General features: G+C 41.5%; 1 protein-coding gene across 4 annotated transcripts in view; it reads right to left on the reverse strand.

Annotated features, from left to right (window-relative positions):
* Window positions 1–18,135, reverse strand: part of LOC117407217 (runt-related transcription factor 1-like) — a 71,904-nt gene that overhangs the window by 20,900 nt on the left and 32,869 nt on the right. The gene's annotated exons all lie outside the window — the stretch shown is intronic.

Genomic DNA, 18,135 nt, shown 5'->3' on the forward strand with positions numbered 1-18,135 from the left:
GAATGATGTGGAGAAAGACGTGCGCTCAAACTGCACTGCATGGAGCGGCTTCTGACACACGAGCCTCCAGGTTCATTAGTGTGAGCACGTACAGTTTATGGAATTATCTGGGTTTTTTGTTTGTTTGTTTGTTTGTTTGTTACGTGTCTTTATAATATGAAATACAATTGTGATTCGTGCATAAATACACATCAAAACAAATACATTTGTAAATAAATGCATTCTTTGATTCTTTAGAGTAAAGACATTAATCAACTAGGGCGAGGGCATAACTTACTATAGACATGTCATTATTTAATTAGAGTTCAACAACAGGCAGTGTATTGCTTTTGCATTCAATACGAATAGAGTCACACACAGTGGACAGGTCGCTGGTTTGCTGGTTTGAACCCAGAAACATCTGATGCTCAATCACACAATGGTTTTTCAGAGACACAGCTATCACTTCCAGTGCGTTCGATTAGAACTCAGTTTGAAACAAGGCGCCTTAATTATTATTCTGTATTATCTTATGCCCCATAAGGTAATACATCTAATAAAATAATTTAAAAAATGTGCAATGAAAAAAAAGCTAAAATTACATTCATGAACGCATTGATAAATTGTGTAATCTATTGAATAATAATAATAATAATAATAATAATAATAATAATAATAATAATAATAATAATAATAATAATATACCTCTTTGAACGAACACAAAGAAAGCTACATATTTCAAAGCAGTCCTTCAGAAGAAACGTTAGAATAATGTTTAGGACTAACTGATTTCTTGTGCTTTAAGGGTTACAACCCGAATAACAAGCGGCTCAGCATTGCTGTTTGTTTTATTTAGCCAATTTATGTCGCTTGAGATCGATTGCCTTGATGTTTTGAAATTGCTGTCTGCTTTATAGGGACAGATACAACATGTATGCAATTCTTTCCCAAAAAGCCCTTTATTCAAATATGAGTATTTATTAATATAGGCCTATACCCTATCCAGGTTTTCTCAGTGCACTACAGTGCAGCTGGCATGTGTGTATACTGTTAATTGAATACGCAGAATATGTAAACCCCGCAACATTTCTAAGCAGCAGTTGACTGTGTAATGTAACTCATTTTAAAAGGATGACTCCTTGACGCTGTACAATGCCTTGTTAAACACTAGACAGTGCCCGGGTGCCTCGGACTGCAAGTGATTGCGCAGTTTCCAGAACGTCGTCCTGTTCTCGTTACGAGACCCATCGGTCATGGCACACACCACGGTTCGGACAGGTTTGCTGCTTTGAGAGACAGCTCATACAAACACTTTGCTCCTATCAGTCAGGTGCGGTTTTTATCACCGTTTGGAGACTTAGATTAGAGGGGCAATTGCTGAACAGTAGCCGACTTGTCTATTCTCCCTTCCTGCTGAAAGAACACAAAAACAAACATTATGTTTCTATTGCTGTCGGCCTTCCCAGGAGAGCCAGGCAGGTCAAATGCGGTAGATCAGCGATAAGGAGCGTTAGGCAGTCAGCTCAGGCTCTTTCTCACTCCTTTCTGTTCGGGGGTACAGCTTATATTTGTGTGCAATGCATAATGACTACTTTAGTTTATATAGCGCGCGCGCGCGCGAACACACACACACACACACACACACACACACACACACACACACACACACACATATATATATATATCAAGAAGTAAGAGTTGATCAATTATTTAGAATGACTGAATTAATAAAGCAATGATGTAAGGCTGCACTTTAGTAGTAGGTCTACTTGTTTGTTCTGTGTATGATTATTTGCATGTTTGTTTATTTAATCACGTTTTCTTTTGAGCACGTATATGTATATGTTATTATATAAAGGACACGTTATTATTTTATCCACGTTTGCTTTGTGCACTGGTTTGTTGATTTGATTTTGTAATATTCACGTGTAGTATTTCGAGTAGTTGCAGCTTTTTGGCCCCGCTAATTACTCAATTTTGAAAGCGTTATTCTAAGAGAATGTTTATTTCAAAAAGCAATAAACAGTCCTTTTAATAAGTCACGGTTCTGTGAATAGCGCCCAATGAAATCCCAATAGGAGCCCCTCTACTATCCGTCTGCCTCTGTGTTTTAAAGAGTGACACTTTTTATTATTTGGACATACACAAAATGTTGAAATGATTTAAATATGGAAGTTCAGCTGTGTAGAAGAAGAGTAAACGCAGCGCACTAAACTTGTGACTGTTCGAGAATTCAGTGGATGATGTCATGATTATGTCAGAATAGAATGCTCATTCCACGGTTCTAAAGGTCCCTACATGCACCCTGCTTTGTTTGTCAGGTTGATTTTACACTGATAGCTGGCTGACACTTGTGTCAGATTTTTTTAAGGCAAATGTCTGTTACTTCTCTTTTTATTTGAAGGCATCCTTGCTTTAAGAGTTTAGCCACAGGGTGCAATATAAAAAATGAAAGATTTGTGATTGCTTCCCTGCCGGTCCAGTGCTGGTTACTGTGGATCTCCCTTATCTGAACTGACTGCAGATGAGCAAACACACTGACAACATTCACTGGAATAAAGAAATTCCTTTCTGGGACCAGCTTGACATTGAATGAAATAATGATAGTGAACCACAGGGAACTGGACAAGACTGTTTAGAAATGGAAAGTTTTATTTATTTTTATTTTTGTATAAGATAGCACTGCCTAAACTCTTTAAAAATAAGGTTATTGCATGTGTTCTGTTTAGAACACCAGGCGTTCAATAGAACCATTATTGTGGTTGGATTCTATAAAGGACCATTCTCATACTGAACCACAGTGGGTCTGTCAGCTGGGTTCAATGTAAAACCCAAGGCTCCAAATACACATCAATCCTGGCCCTGGAGGTTCTAATGGTTCTATATGTAACAATGTGGTAATGGTCATCGATGGGTAAGTCTGGGGGTGCCTGCGTGCTGCAGGCTTGCTATATCAGTGTCCCCAAGTGAGGATTACAGGGGCACGGCTGTCAAAACTCAGAGTGAGGATTACAGGGGCACGCCTGTCAAAACTCAGAGTGAGGATTACAGGGGCACGGCTGTGAAAACACCGAGTGAGGATTACAGGGGCAAGGCTGTGAAAACACCGAGTGAGGATTACAGGGACACGGCTGTGAAAACACCGAGTGAGGATTACAGAGGCACGGCTGTCAAAACACCAAGTGAGGATTACAGAGGCAAGACTGTAAAAACACCAAGTGAGGATTACAGGGGCAAGACTGTAAAAACACCAAGTGAGGATTACAGGGGCACGGCTGTGAAAACACCAAGTGAGGATTACAGGGGCACAGCTGTGAAAACACCAAGTGAGGATTACAGGGGCACGGCTGGGAAAACACCAAGTGAGGATTACAGGGGCACGGCTGGGAAAACACCAGGTGAGGATTACAGGGGCACGGCTGAGAAAACACCAAGTGAGGATTACAGGGGCACGGCTGGTGGAACCCCCTGTGGTATGCTGGTTAATTCTGGAGCCAAGCGCTCAGAAGTTATTGTAACCTATACTGGCTGTATTTCAGTTTAAATTTGCTTTACCATACTTTTCTGGGCTTTACAGTGCTTACCCAGGCTTTACCATGCTTCCACTGTGCTTTGTTACACTTTGCTATGCTCTGGGAAACCTTTATTAGAGAGACAGCACTGCAGTCTGTTTCAATGCGGTGCTTATCTTGTGTTGGCTGTTTCAATGCGGTGCTTATCTTGTGTTAGCTGTTTCAGTTCCAGACTCACTCGTTGTGTTTTGTTTTTTGTGGTCGAGGTTTAGATGGGTGCACAGCACTGGATTCTCCCTGCAGGTACAGTGCTGTTAAACTGCAGGCAACATCCACCTTTCCCAGCCGTGTGTCCCAGCCTTTGTGTGCTGTATAAAAGGATCTGGTGTAACAGAGTTGTTACAGGACCTGCAGGAAGGGCCCCTGTTTGGTTACAGAGCAGGCGATATCGCTGTGAGTCGGCTCTGGGTCTCTTCACTGACTGTTTTATTCTGCATTTCTAAAACAGGCTGCAGACAGAAACACACACAGTATTCCGGCAGCCAGCCGCAGCCGAACCACAAGCACAGCTCAATAATTAATAAACCCAGCCACCACCACCCAGCACTGCATCGACACACCTGCCCTTCCCAGCAGGACGAGAGCTGGCGAGATGTGCTATGTACTGTCAGACTGAGAACTTTCACACCCGTTGTGCCCTCTCATCAGTCCATCTACCTGTGTATCTGTCTATCTACCAATATCTTCCAGGCTCTCTCTCTCTCTCTCTCTCTCTCTCTCTCTCTCTCTCTCTCTACTACGACTACGACTACTACTACTAATAATAATAATAATAATACACCATATTTTTTGTGAAAACGAGTTTATGAATTGTATTTAAAACAAAGACATCGAGCAAATTGTATCATTTGAAACAAAAGCCGTGGCAGTGGACGAGAACATTTAATTAAAACTTTTTTTTTTTTGTGAGACAGTCCCGCCCGCCACCGGCCCCATGAAACTCGTGACCGGCCAGCGCATGGGACACGGGGGGACGTCGTGGAGCCCCTTTGAGAGGTGAACTCCATGAACCGGCACCCCCGCAGTCTCGGAGACCGCTCCAGCAGATAAGCGGTCCGCAACAATGTTTAGCAATGCCATGGCGATTTCAACGATTGATTAACCCATGGCTGAGTCCAAGTGTGGCAACTTCTATATATTGAGTGAATATGCTGTCCTTAAATTGATGCACACTGAAATTCGATTCGCCGTTCCTATCTTTTTTTTTTTTTTTGAATGCACAACGCAGTCGCGTTGATACCACTAACCTATAGGAAACAGTTGCATAAAAATATCTGAATTTGAAATTATGAAACTATATGAGAGAAGTGTCAACCAATTAAGTACAAATATTTTGAAAAAAAATATATTCTAAACTATTTTCTTTATTTTTCCCCCCTTTTATTATATTGTTTAGCACTATTAAACCGTAATTTAAATAAAATACAGAAATCCAGCGAATTGTAAAGAATGTCTACTTAAAAAACCAACCCATTTTCTCATTTGTATTTTGTTTCATAATTCCAAATTGAGATGTTTTCGTCAATAGTACATAGCTGTCCGTAGTTTTATATAATTTGCTGGATGTCTTTGTTTTAAATACAATTCATAAATTCGTTTTCACAAAATATGGCGTTTTATTATTATTATTATTATTATTATTATTATTATTATTATTATTATTATTATTATTATTATTATTATTATTTTAGTTGTAGTAGTACAGAATTAATATTTTGCTGCTGTTAGTATTAACTGACATTAACGTTTCATTATATATTTTTAAAAAAACAGATTAACACGTATACACATTTGAAGCCTTCTGTATATGTTCAAGCTGTTTTTTTGTGTGTACGAATACACAGTAATAGCCTAAAGCGCAGGAAGCAACTGCTGAAAGACGACTGATCTTGACCTTCAGACACATTTATTTTAAAGTATAAAACATATATAAAACAAAATGTTAATAAAAATGCGTGCCCATTGTAATTCTACCCTGTGCTGATGTCATCATAACATTAAAGAACACGTGCTGTTCTGAAAATAGAACCACCTAACAATCTATAGACGTTGTTGTGCACTTATTAGATGTGGTTAAAAGCTTTATACAACTTCACACACTGTGCTTCACGGCTTTATACAGCCCTTTTAAAAGTTTACTACGCGCATTTGCATGGTCATTATGCAGTTATACCATCATTTACCATTGTTTGACATTATTTTTTTTTTCTTTACCATACCTATCTGTTCTTTACAATGCTTTCCTATGCTTTACCATGCTTTCATTGTGCTTCATTGCACTTTGCTGTGCTTTTACTGCGGACAAACCTTTATAAGGGAGACATCACTGCCAATTATCCTGGTTCAAATCTTTAGATAAGTCTGGTATATCTTATGGTTGAATGCAGGACCTTGTGTTACTTCTCATGTTTCACACAGATATTTCAATTACTTGATAATAGTTTGTTTCTTATAGGGGTTATGAAGTCATAACCGCAGGTATGATATTGATGGCACTTCGGAGGATAGGAATATTCTTTCACCGCTGTCTCGGCTGTTTTTGGCACCACTTAGTAGCAGTAGCCTGAACAGGAAAGCCACACGTTTGTTTCAGAGGCTTCTTTAACTTACTGACTGAGAGCATATTATACCTGCAAGAACCTGTCAAACAAACCTTTCTCAAACAAGCAACCTGTTCACTGAGAGCATAGTATACCTGCAAGAACCTGTCAAACAAACCTTTCTCAAACAAGCAACCTGTTCACTGATAGCATAGTATACCTGCAAGAACCTGTCAAACAAGCAGGACAGCTGATCCATCTTGCAAAATATATTACTACGAGCAAAGGCATTCTTCATTTTTTCTTTTACATGGGTGCAGATATTATGGTCTGTGAAGTGAGATGCCAATGTGATCATCTTTTCTGTTCCCGAATTGTAAACTACACCAAATAAAGTACAGTGTGGTAACATCCTGGGGCAAATTCTCAGAGCTTTTTCTTCCAAATTGTTATTACTGGTACCACAGATTATTTATGAAAGAGAATGTACTATGAAATATAATATAGATAGATATTTACAAGCCACTAAATGAAATGCCTGGTTTGTTTAATTCAGATTTGATAACTTTAATGACCGTCTTTTTCCTTTCTGAGCAAATTCCTGCTGATAAAGTACAGAAGCTGAGAACCTGGTTTCCAGCAAGAAGCGTATTCACACCTGCTGGCATGGCAACATCCTGAGTAAACAAACAGAGCAGTTAAACACAGACATGCAGTAGAGAAGACAACGAAAGCACCGGTTTACCGAAGATAGGGTTGGTGCTTCTGCCTTTCCGCATCAGGTACATGGTCCAGGAGAGAGGGGAGGACATGCCAAACTGGCCGTGGTTCATGGTTCAGCCCGTCAGCGGGGGTTCTGGGTCCGGTGTGTGTGGAAGAGGCTCGGAGGAGAGTGAGGATCCCCATGCAGTCGGCTCGCCTCCTTTATATGCACCCCCCCTCCCCTGGGATTATTAGTTAGCACCAGCAAATTGAAAAAATGACATGCAGTCATGCCTAATATATTCTTTGCACTAACCAGGGCCACTAGAGAATACGCTTCAGTTTGCCCCAGGCATCTTTAACCTGGTAATTTCATTTAGCTACTCAAATGGACAAGAGCGAAACAAATTTCACTTAAAAAGTTTGCTTGAGAGAGCAGGGGAAGATGTGGAGGACAGGCACAAGGAGAGAGGAGTTTCTCAATCAGTGTTTTTGTGTGTGTGTGTGCGGGGGGGGGGGGGTGGTATTGTCAAGTGAAGTGTACCTGGATTATAATCAAGGCACCGCAGGCTTGTAATTTCAACAGCCTCACAAAGTGATATCTAAAAACTGTGGTGCATTAACTCAGCTTTTCAAGGCCCATCATGGCAGTCTTTCTGACCGGAGCCCTGTCTGCTTGGTCATCCATTGCTTTTCAAAGCCCATCGTGGCAGTCTTTCTGACCGGAGCCCTGTCTGCTTGGTCATCCATTGGGCAACACGGTCAGCTGGTTGAGTAACAGAAAGCAGCAGAAGTGCACACTGATATCTCAGGACCCTGCTGCCCGTCCCAAGCATTTCACAATGGACCCATTTACTTATCACTTCCTCCTGTGTCTTTGGAAGCGTTGAGGTAGCTGTGCTCAGGCTGCTTCCTGGAGCAGAGGGGACACATTCAGCCAGGGGCAGGCTTCAGAGCCAGGAGAAACACCTTCCATAGTCCCAGGGCCTGTTTCTACTGCACAGCCCTCTCGTGATTTCACCCGTCTACTCTGCTTGGTTCAAACTCGATTTCTCACCCTATTTCTATATTTTGTATTGCAACACTGGAACGCTAATGCTATTTGTTAATCTAGTATCGGAATTTCTTGGCTGGAACTTCATTTGTTCTTGAACGCAGTGACAGAGTTCTAAGAAAACTATTCCGAGCTCTTTGATAGTGTCCAGTTCAACGCACAGGGGAAAGTCGCTCTGGAGATTCTAAAAAAAAAAAAAATACCTGATAATTTCAGCCTTTGTGCAAACGTATTATGCACTGGTAGATGATATAAACCATTCAAACAGTGTTGCATTTTACATAAAGTCTACTTGTCAACTGCAATATATATATTTTTTACATGTAGTGTGACAGCATGCAAAATTAACCAATCATTGTTATACATCAATCTGATTAAAAGGTGTATTTGTTTCAGCAGATGTAAGGGGCAGTGTTGTGTGATACTCTGCCACAGCAGATGAGATGATGTTAAAAGCTCTTGCATAGTGGTTAAGATGCTCTCTTATGGTGTGCAGGGTCGCCAGTTTGCACCCAGCCCCTGCACTGTTGCATTTGCTGCAGAAGAATACAGATATAACTAGCTAGTTAACCTAACAGGTGAAACAATACCCTCACCTCTGTGGTCATGAGCTGGCAACACTCATTCCAACAGCAGGCTCTTTCGAAGCACTGTGAATGTGAGACTCACATGACAATACTATGCTGCGATACAAACACAGTCAGCCACATGCTCTCCATGCACAACTGATGACATGGTGATATGGCAGAAAATCAGACAAGACCTGGGTCTCTGAGACTCACCTCAGTCCCCTCGCTGAGGGCATCACATGATCACTCCTCTAGAAGGGACTGAGTCACATGAGGTTGGGAACCGCAGCCTGAGATCAAAGGATACTCTTTAACTACTCTGTGTTCTCTGCAACACTGGGAGCCTGTGTTATCTGCACTTTGAGTGTGACAATCAGATCAGTACAGTATGACCTAACGTGGCAGCCCTTGCCAATACATCCACATAGCAAGAAGCAGGACTTTGAGCACATGTCTGTATGATGAGGTGAGCTCTCTGGAGATGTAAGCATTGGCGGTGTACAGTGACTGCTGAAGCCATCTGAGTGCATAGGAGACATGCAGGAATTCAAACCTGGAAACTGAAAGCTCTGAGAGGAACGCACCCTCAAGATTATTCCATGGTTACCTGTTCTTTAGTCTATTTGGTCCCGCTGTATTTTACAGGTCACTTTTCTTTCTTTATAGGCAGTTAACAACTAGATTAAAAAATAATAATGTTGACTTTAAAATGGCTTCAAACAAATCCTAACCATGATGAAGTTACTAATCATTAAGATTACACTATAGAAGTAATTCTACATTAACTAACCATAAACAAGCACCTTCATTAATGTGTGTTAGTAAGCTAGCTATTGACAGTCTTTTTTAATATGACAGGTAATTCATTGTGGGAACATGCTTAAGCAGAGTTTCCCATTAAAAGTCCATTACATCATGGAACAAACAAGGTATACCATGCTGCGATTAATATGTAGTCCTATACAAACGTTGAGATCATCTTCAATAAATGCTGGGGTATTTTAGACCTTCCGCTGAATATAACACTTCATTTTAACACTAAGAAGACACTCACAATGCTTTCTTTAGCTAACTACGTTACCTTCCGTGTTAAATAAAACAGAACATATCCTGTGAAACTTGAACAAAAACCCACACGCTAAGACCCCGTGTTCCTAGCAGGCTCTTACTCAGAGCAGGGTTTTGAATTCCTGTGTGGTGTGTGGCTCTGGGTGGTTTCCATGCCTCACATTGTCACAGTAAGTTGTTTTTTCCAAACCAGGAAATTAATCAGTGGAGATGATCCGCGTTGCTACTGTGTCGTTGTGGCCCCTACACCTCAGCCCGTGACACATTGCAGTGTTCACCAGTGCTGCTCCACCGATACAATATTCTGACAGATTCAGTCTCTGCAGTGGAGTCAAACCCTCATACGACGACAGGGACTCGGTTTAGCTCAGCAGACCCTTGTCGCTTTGATTTAAACATTGCTGGCCACAGTCGACCACTAATGTCAATTAACACCACAGCCAATTTGGTCATGGATTTAAGAACTACTGTTTGTGATTAAATTAGTGTACTAGAGAGAACATTAAGTTGTTTTATTACTAAGTCTGGTACTGCTATCCTTATATCAAGAAATGCTTATGGATTGAAGTCAGGTTTTGTCAATTTTGTCAATTATGTCAAATTTAGCATTACACATGTTTGATTATAAGGATAGGGGCACATGCACAAATAACTCATGAGTTAAAGCTTTGTGAATAGCTGTAAAAAATATTTTAAAAAAACCTGCCTACTATAGACACCACTTAAAGGTAAGAAATGAATCAGCTAGTTTAGTCACATTTACAATTTAGAAATAAGTGCATGCACATTGTTTATATGTTTAAAGCTTTTACGTAAATCGTAAAGTGTGATTTTGTTTTCGTTGTTTGTGAGCTTGATCTTCTTTTGTGAAAAACACAATTGCAACAGAGGAGAGTCCCAAAGCAGGAATTGAACCTGTGACCTGTAGCCCAAGGCATGTCTGCTTCCCACTGAGCCACTGGCAAACTAAAGGCCAGTCCCCCAGTGCAACATCAACACCTGAGGAGCTACAATCAATACAGCTATCTTCTGGTGAATTGGTAATGTGTCAGCCCACTTGATATCAATTAGAACAACATCCAACTGGAAGAGGAGAGCCTTCTCTGCTGCTGGAGCTGCTTCCGCGCAAGTGTCCAGGGAAGGTTCAGTTCGGTGAGGACAGGGTGTGTAATGGTTAGGCATCTCAGCCTATTGAATTGGATTGAAAGACAAGGGCTGGATGCGGACCGCAAACTGTACGGTTCAAAGACGAACGTCTTACCACTCAAATAAACAGCAAGCTCTGTAGTGGAGAGGTGAATGCAGGTCTTATGCTGATGTCAGTGTTATTAACCCATCAGCAGCTAGGAGGAGATTCATTACAAGTGGACCACTCTGCTTGATAAAAACGCAGTTTCAGCTGCCAGTGATTTTTCCTTACGCTCTGATTCTAGCTCACAGAAACAGAAAGCTCAGTGCATATACCAGAATCATATCATTATATTCTGAGGAAGTCCTGGCACTAAGTGAGTAGACAGTGTCAAACAGCTGGTTTCAGCCCTCATGAGTTTAACCTGCATCGCTCTGACACATAATGTTCTGCTACTGACTGAACCACAGATACTGCACACCATGCTAGTCATCCACCACTAGCACCTTAGTGTCTGCAGGAAGGATCAGGCTAAAGTCTGAAATCATGTCAAAGGAGGTATTCAGTGCTTGAAGACCACTGGTCAAGAAGGGAGTCCTGATGGAACCACATTCCTAGGCCCTGTGAAGTGGCAGCTTAATCTCGGTTGACCATGCTTGGGTGGAGAGAGATGTGCTTACTATTAAAGACATGACCCACAGTAAAAGCGTAGCAAAGTGTAATAAAGCATTGTGAAAGCATGGTAAAGCACAGGGAAGCACTGCAAAGACCAGTGAGGTATAGTAAAGCATGTACGAATAAAAACAAATGTTAAATTATGGTAAATGCAAATGTATAACCGAGGGAATGCATAGGAAAATGTACCATGCAAAAAGACCACAGTAAACGTGTATAATGGTACCCCTATTACTGTATGTGGACTGTGCTTTTAAATGGGCTGTGTTAAAAAAAGAAAGTGTCCAATGGATATTGTATTGTTCTGCTGTTGAAGCTCTACATTTGACAGGTAGTGCTTATAGCTTGATAACAACACAGGGAACTAAATCGATGACTGGGTTACATCACATTGAAAAGTTGGACCATTTGGCAGGTTTGCAAGACCCAAGGAAATTACGACTTTGCCAGGAAGAGATCTTGCCGAAACAAGAATATCCACACTCTTGCTCTGGAAATACTTTTAGTTCTCCCATTTAAATCAGAACTCAACTGATTCATTTAATAAGGATTGTCAGGCACATGAATCTTTTTCAACTGACAAAATGCTTTACTGCATTTAGAGAACATTTATACAAGCTGTAAACCGACTCTTGCTTCTAAAAGCCTATCGACGAGAAGCAAAGTGAATCCAAACCAAGAAACATAAACATTATTTTTCATGGCACACATTTTAAAACCCAAGATGAACTGGAGTAAGTGCTGATGGCTGCTCAACTGTCTCTGCTCCGCAATATCCACACATATTAAATTTCAGCCTCACTCGAACGGGACCCTGGGACCACCGACACAGTTCGGCTCTTTTCAGTTCAGAACAGATCTCAGTTTGTTAAGAGAAGAGGAAAAAATATAACTCAGCTTTTGTTCTCGTTAATAATTCACTGGGCTGTATTGTGTGGATACTCTTAACTGCTACTTAAAAGTAATGAATTGATTTTCTGACATATCAGTTAGCAGCGCTGTGCTTTGACAAGGAGTGAGGCTCTACTGCCCCCCACCCCCCCTAGCAGAGTCGGGATGAGGAGCAGTACCTTTAGAAATGCATGCATGCTGAACATGGGCCATTAACATAGGTTTTTCACTGGATGTACAACTGTTCTCAATGGATGTTTATGCACCCTAAACATAGGGTGTTTTTCTTCAATGGATTTATCCAGAAGCAAAAAGGAAGAAAACAAGAAAAAAAGCAGAATGGATAGATAATATACTGTATCACTCTTGGTAGTCAATATTATCAGTCACGTCCCCATTGGAATCTGCAGTTTACTGTAGCAGCCACTACACTTTCTCATTTCACTGAGAGTGTAGATCATGCACTCAGAATGTCAATGACAAAGCATTTGAAATGTTTCTCTTACACTCTTTGTATGACAGACCGAACGCAGCAAAGCGTGTGCAAGAAATACACCCTCAACTTCGAGGTAGCCACCAAACACTTAACATACATTGCAGAGCAAGTCGGACGATTGTTGGTAATTATCCCATAAAGAATAGTCAAATCTGCTGCTCGTGGTCTTTGATGTCTTACTCATGTCTTTTCCATTAGTTAATTGAAACATTTTGTAACACGTATAGAGGTAGTACTTACTAAATCCATCCCAAATCAAGCCGACAACACTAGACACACTAAAAGAAACGTAGTAAATTCAATGAAGAGCGTTTCGACTAGTCTTCCCCAATGTCTACATGTATTGTTATGATTGTATATACACAGTTTCTTTCAGTATTTCAAAATTTACTGGGATTGACTTTCATAGCTATGGAAGTTGAAAATATTTCTAAAGAAAACGGAAAACATGTATATAAGGGCCCCAGACAGCCTGACACCTCATTAGAATGACAGCTCAATGAGACTTGCAGTGGAACATGACCCAGCTTCTCTACTGCATGGACATCTGTCCCCTGAAATCACACTGACCATCTCCAGACTTCAACCTGCCTTACTGGAGCAGTATTGTTTCCAATTCACAAACATTAACAGCCAATCATCCCCAAGGACCTCCCCTCTCACAGTCAGATATTTACCATGGAATCTAAGAGGATGGTCTTTTCAAAACCTCTTTTTGCTGTTCTCTGTGAACTGTTGTGACATTTGTCATGGAGACCCCCTATCAGCTGAACACTGTAGTGTACATCCCAGGGTTCACACAGCTGACACACACAGAGCTCTGTCTGGATTATCAGATGAACACTGTAGTGTACATCCCAGGGTTCACACAGCTGACACACACACAGAGCTCTGTCTGGATTATCAGATGAACACTGTAGTGTACATCCCAGGGTTCACACATCTGACACACACAGAGCTCTGTCTGGATTATCAACTGAACACTGTAGTGTACATCCCAGGGTTCACACATCTGACACACACAGAGCTCTGTCTGGATTATCAACTGAACACTGTAGTGTACATCCCAGGGTTCACACAGCTGACACACACAGAGCTCTGTCTGGATTATCAGATGAACACTGTAGTGTACATCCCAGGGTTCACACAGCTGACACACACAGAGCTCTGTCTGGATTATCAGATGAACACTGTATTGTACATCCCAGGGTTCACACATCTGACACACACAGAGCTCTGTCTGGATTATCAGATGAACACTGTAGTGTACATCCCAGGGTTCACACAGCTGACACACACAGAGCTCTGTCTGGATTATCAGATGAACACTGTATTGTACATCCCAGGGTTCACACAGCTGACACACACAGAGCTCGGTCTGGATTATTAAGCCTTTTCTGGGTGTCTCAATCTCTCATCAGTGGCCAGTGCCCCCCCCCCCCCCCCCCCCCAAGGTCTGTCATTATGAAACACAGGCCAACTGCTCGAGGGCCCAGGATAAACAGACTTCACTATGGAAGAAGTGTGCCGGAACAGCAGATTGCCCTCCAATGAGTAATACACTTTATCACCAAATTAACATCCCACCAGGATCCTGCCCTGGGACCTGCTCTCCTTCCAAAGAGGGCAGTCTACTCAATTGATGATCGCAGGATCTTTGACACCACAAAGTGCCGTAATATTCCATTAGGAGTCCCTGAAACAGCTGCTTACTGGACCTAGTGGGGCTGGTCTTCATGGGCTCACAGCTTGATTCCTGATAGCTGATCTGGGACCCTGTTTGAGCTGTTTAGAGTGTGTAATTGGGGGCTGTTGAGGAACGCAAGCAGACAATGGGCTTTAGCGAGACGCATGTCCATGTGCCAGCCTCAACCATGAAATGTTCAGATGTCCCTCCCAGTAGGAGTGAATAGAGAAACCCAGCTCCATCATCTCTGACAAGGTTTGACACTGCTTGCATCCTTGTGGCTTCAAAACTGTCCACTGAGCTCCAGCTTTTTAGTCTGAGAATCCCACTGAGATATCATTAAAATGCCAATGATATACTCTGAAGAAACACCAGCAGTGGCATTAACAGACCACAACATTACCAATATTAGCAACACAATGGATTAAAAGCAAACAAATAAGCAAGCAGCTGTGACCGCTTGTATGATCACCATTTAGAGACTTAAGTAATGTGGTGACAGAAGGACAGCTCACCCAAATATATATTATTAAAGCATAAAAGAGCGCACTTTAAACTCAGCTGCCCTGCAAAATTACAGTGAAAGGTATTTTATGCATTGATGCTGTAATGATATATCTTCCATAGCTGTGATGTTCAGCCTAACACATTAGTACCAACTGCTGAATGATTTGCAAATCTTTTATAATAATTATACACAGGAAAAAATATCTTATCACCCCACCCAACCCTTCAAAAAGTGAAAGCAACAAGTTACGACTTTGAAACTTCTGTTTAATGAGTCGTTTCCACTCACGGGGAATGACCCTGCCCCCATGCAAAAACCTTTGAAGAATTTTCAAAGCCAGTCCTCTCAGTCTTTTTACATGAGCTAATCATGAATGATAAGCCATGGCAAATGTGTGGAGTGGAGTGGTGGTTTTTACAAACAAAACTAGGACTAATCAGAGATGCAATTCTATCAACCTGATTCCGATGTGCTGCAGATTATATAGCATTGAATATCAATGGGAATCTTCCAAGAAATGAGAAGGCCATATTTTGTAATGTATTTAAAGACAAAAGCACATTTTCTGAGAAGAAAAAAAAACTATTGAATGCATAAAATTGGCAAGACACAATGACATTGGTTTTTTTTGGTTGGATGTTCTGCTGGATTTCTATTGTTAAAATCATTTTATTTGCTAGGGCCTAGAGTCTTTAATTGATGACATTGCATTTTACAAGATGTCTTTTAGTATTTCAAGAAAGCCTAGAGTCTTATTGAGGTAAACATCCACCACAGGGGCTGATCCTAAACACGGTGCTGTGCCTCTCAATAGGCTGGAAATGTTACCCTAATGAGATCCAGAGCTTGTAATTCCTCTGATTGAAGGGCAGAATCTAATCCTTTGACAGTGAGCAGTCTGTCCTCCAACAACAGGTGCATTTTATGATGAATTAACTTCATCTTCTTTTGCTGCCCTGGGACACACTCAGTTCATCTGAATCCTGAGTACAGGATCTGTGTCACCACAAAGTGCCAGCCATTATATTCCAATAAGACTCACTGAAACAAGTTTCATTGTTGAAGTGTCAGTGTGCTGGAGCAGCAGATTGCCCTCCAATGGGTAATAAACTTTAGCACCAAATTAACATCCCACCAGGATCCTGCCCTGGGACCTGCTCTCCTTCCAAAGAAGGCAGTCTACTCAATTGATGATCGCCGGATCTTTGACACCACAAAGTGCCGTAACATTCCATTAGGAGTCCCTGAAACAGCTGCTTACTGGACCCAGTGGGGCTGGTCTTCATGGGCTCACAGCTTGATTCCTGATAGCTGATCTGGGACCTTCTTTGAGCTGTTTAGAGTGTGTAATTGAGGGCTGTTGAGGAACGCAAGCAGACAATGGGCTTCAGGGAGACACATGTCCAGAAAACTGGACTGGAAGTAAAACCCCAAATGACCCTCAGTCTGTTTCCTCACCGCATTGTAGCAGTCACCAACTATGCCTAAGTCTGTGTGACTTTCTCCCACTGTAACAGGGTCCACAACAGACTTCTTGCCCATTCTCATTCATGGCTAATCTTGAAGAATATTCTTGCTTTAATAATTGTCAGCCTTGTTTCAAGTACCCAACTGGCCGGGTTCCATTTTGTCTGCTGGCTATATTGTTTAAACAACGATGCTGCTGGCAGTGAGTGGAGAGACCAGTGTAGAGTATGTATTTAAGTTAGGGATGGAGGAGTTCTGGACTAAAAGGGAGAGGAAGATGCTAGTGAATAATTTAGAAGCCTCTGAAAAGAGCAGGGAAAAAATCAACATATTTTGTGTCTGTTTTTTTCTGAATCATTGATTGATTTTCTGACACAAGCAATGAGAGCGAGAAAGCCGTCACTCGGAAGAGAATCAAGAGCTCTACACCTCTCCCTCCCTGTCTCTGCTCCAAAAAGACACTGACAGAGGGGGGCGCCCCCGTCCCACTGGGTGTGTGGGGGATTCAATGGGGAAATAGATTGAGGCATGTTCAGCTGGTATACTGTGTATGCTCTACAGGATGTCAGAATACAGGTTGCCCGCTACCCAATACAGTCCCAGTTAGGCTCCCAGTCAGCCCAATAGCCTTACTGGCACATCCTGTTGTTTTGCTGTGGAAGTGCTGAAGCCTGAATCTTCAGGAAGGCGAGGAGGAGCAGAGCTGGAGGAGCGAGCGAGCCAGCCTTCAGGCAATGTTTAGTGAAGTTTGAATGGATAATCATTGCCAGTGGTGCAGAAATGCAGGTGACTGCAGGAGCACGGAATGAGAGGAGTGAGGTGGCTGGGTGTTTGGGATCAGGCTGCTCAGTAATAGGGGCCAAGCAAATTGGGTGTTATTAAACTAGAAATAAATCAATCAATAAATATGGATACTAAAGTGTAGTCTTGCTGCCTGCTCTTAAATGTCTAAATCTCATCCTCACTGATTCCCAAAGACGAGATTCTCAATATGTGTTCTCAATATTGGTATGGTTGGCTTCCCCTGTTTCAAAAAAACATACCCGAGGCACTTTTCTGAATGGCCTTCAACTGCAACTGAATGTAACATGTATCTCAGCCACTTAACAACCATTCTCTTCATTAGCCTTTTCCTTCTTCTCAATGAAAACGACAATGGACTAAATAACGTTTGGTTGGTTGATTTTAGTTTAGCTTGCCTATAACAATAAAGCAGCACCAAATTATTGAGCTATGGTATCTCATACACAGACATCCTATAACCCTGTGGTAACTAGCACTGGAATAGTGTTTCCTCTTCAAATACATTGAAATACAAATCAGCAAATTCATATTTCAAAGTTTTTAGTTAGTCTTTTTAAAAATGCTCCATAGACAACTGGGAGCAAAACAGAAGACATTCAGCCCATTCACCCTGTTTGAATGATAACCTCATCACACCATCAGTTGCCAGCATGGCTTTTGGAGTCACATTTATTAAATACCGGTAATATGCCTCACACAATCCCTGTGCTCTAAAATAAGAATACAATGCAGTGAAAGACCAATGTGTTGTTTGATTAAGAAGAGCATGCGTTGAGCTAGCTAAAACGTTAAATATGCTTCCACTATTCAGAATTATATCTGGCTGGTTGAAGCTTTCAAACACAGGGGACAGGAAGGATAGTATAATATAATAGTCAACAGCAGAGCAATATGTTTGACTTTAATTGAAATTGTATGACATGCGGGATCTCTCTGCCTTTCTCTTTCATTGAACTTCTAAATCGTGTGGTCCTTTGATAACAAGGCATGGTAC

The sequence above is a fragment of the Acipenser ruthenus genome, chromosome 8 (assembly GCF_902713425.1).
Source record: "Acipenser ruthenus chromosome 8, fAciRut3.2 maternal haplotype, whole genome shotgun sequence".
NCBI lineage: Eukaryota > Metazoa > Chordata > Actinopteri > Acipenseriformes > Acipenseridae > Acipenser > Acipenser ruthenus.